At 34.5% G+C, this 2,410-nt stretch overlaps 1 long non-coding RNA gene across 1 annotated transcript; it reads right to left on the minus strand.

Moving 5' to 3' along the window:
- LOC129421033 (uncharacterized) lies at positions 1-1,871 on the minus strand. The gene is made up of 3 exons (XR_012369341.1): positions 1,600-1,871; positions 885-955; positions 1-326 (listed from the first exon to the last, which is right to left on the minus strand). It is a non-coding gene; the product is annotated as an uncharacterized lncRNA (long non-coding RNA).
- Positions 1,872-2,410: the final 539 nt, after the last annotated feature.

A 2,410-nucleotide genomic window follows, 5' to 3' on the forward strand; every position in this document is an offset into this window, starting at 1 on the left:
ATGTATTTCATTATAAACAATGAGTTAAACTGTACCTGTTGTGCTCACATTGAAGTATGTTGTCTTTGCTCCACAGTTGGTTTGCAAAAAGAATTTAAATTTTGTTGTCATGGCTTTATTTGCAGTGTAAGGACATGAAAATCTGTTCTCTGGTTTACAGGGATCATTTCCAAAAACATTTTTACAGATTTCTTCATTACTTGCTGCTGTATTAATAAACTTGTACATCTTTGTGCAGCATCCTTCTTCCAGATAAGAGACTGTGCAAGTGAGAGTTATTTTATCTCCCACATGTGCAGTCACATCTTCGCAGTAACTTATGATATCTGCAAAAGAACAGATGATATTAAATTTAATGTACACAGCAACTGAACAAAAATAATAATGTGTATCCTAATAAATCAAATGAATTTAACATTACAGATTCTATTTAATGTATAATGGTATAATGTAATGCACTATCATGAGGAAATATAAATATATATACATGTCTCCATGGGTTTGGCGTTAGATTTGGGATTTGCTTTAGGATGTCATTTAGGGTTTCTGCATGTTTGTCTCTTTTTAAACCATGGTCGCTTGGAGTTGGGGTTAGAATTGGGGTTTGGATTACATTTTATGTAACAAAAACTTGTTTTATCCCCAAACCATGCGACAGTGGTAACAAAGCAGAACAAACTGAAAAACCAATGACTAAAACCACAAGCATAGGTTAAGTGAACGGATGGACGTCACCTGCGTAAAATATGCATATGCACGCAAAATTGCACAACTTTTCACACTGCGTGCTATATTCATACGCAAATCATGAGTTTAGGCTATAAATAAAAGACATGACTTTAATGAATCATTCTGGGGTTATTAAAGGAATTCATTTTGTTTACCTTGACATACAGCAGTGTAGCTGCAAACCAGCAGAACCAGTATAACATTAACAACACCCATTTTCCAGCTCCTGTTATAACGAAACCAAACATTCATACGTCAATAAAGAAATCATTCAAAATACGAATATTAAAAGAAAAATAATTTAGGCTATTTTATTCATGTTTAAACGAATATAGTCTGCTTTCAAGTAGATTATCACTCGTGTCGTTTTTATTTTACTTTCAGTCACATTCAGTGACATAAGACACAGGCCTACACATTCACAAAAACATACAAAAATGCGATTATATCATCACTTAACCAGATAACAGCGCTTTACAAGTCTGTTGTTTGAGAAAGCTTATCTATCACTGTAATGTTAAGTAGCCGAATGTGAAAGCTATTTCAGGATTTGCGCCTCCGCAACACCACCCCAATAAAACAAACAATAAAACATACAGAAAAATATAATCTGTATAGGCCTACAATAAAACAATGAGACCATTATTGAAATACAGATTGATGATTTTGTTAATAGCCTACATGAAAACGAAAATAGCCTACAATGACACGTCGTCAACACAAAACAAAAAAGAAAAAGAAAAAACATTCGACGATCTTTATCCAACGTATTAAACTACACAATGAATCGCGCAATCGTGTGATTTTATGTTAGTTAAATGTAAAGATCGTCGTGTAGTTTGGTTAAAGGTTACAGTAATGTTTACTTACTTTTTTGTCTTGACCCGCTCGATCATAATGATCCTGCAGTGCGCACTTCAACACTTCATACTTTCACTTTCAACGTCAATGCTGCAATCTTCTGCTGTGCGCTGAGCACCACCAAATATTTACCTGACTGGTTATCTGACAGGGTTCAGGTTAACACGTTTTGAACTATTTACATTAATTGTCAGTGTATCTCATGTCCTTTACATTGATAAACGCACAAACTGACGCAGAAATCCATGCACGCGCGCGACAATGTGTTGCCAAGTCCTCAGCCTTGTTGCGGACGTGATCAGCTACTTTAATATAAACTGTTTCAGAAAGCTTATTTTTTTCACTGGGTTAAAGATGGAAATATTTCATTCATAATCTGTTTGTGTTTGGATGTGAATAGTCACTGGAATAGCATATTTTTGGGCTAGTTTTGAATGACTATTGCAGGTTTTTATATGCGGATCTGGCAACCCACGCAACAGGGTACGCAGACAAAATCTTGGTAACGGTAGGCTATATATATCATGCTGAGAACCAGAAAAAAACAACCCACATTGCAAATTTGAATTTTTATTACATTTTTATGTTTTTAATTTTATGAAGTGGATAAGGGCACTTTAATGTTCTGAATTACATCCATCTTAATTCAGTGTTTTTGCCATGTGATTCAGTTTTCACATTCATTTTTGTTTTTAATTTTCACCACAATGTGCAATTAGTTTTAAATTATTTGATCTTCTTGGAGACATGTTGCTCTTATTCCAGCTTACAACTCTTCTGCTTTGCATCTAGAAACTGTGTCCCAGCTAGAAACTGTGTT

The sequence above is a fragment of the Misgurnus anguillicaudatus genome, chromosome 4 (assembly GCF_027580225.2).
Source record: "Misgurnus anguillicaudatus chromosome 4, ASM2758022v2, whole genome shotgun sequence".
In the NCBI taxonomy this organism is placed as follows: Eukaryota; Metazoa; Chordata; class Actinopteri; order Cypriniformes; family Cobitidae; genus Misgurnus; species Misgurnus anguillicaudatus.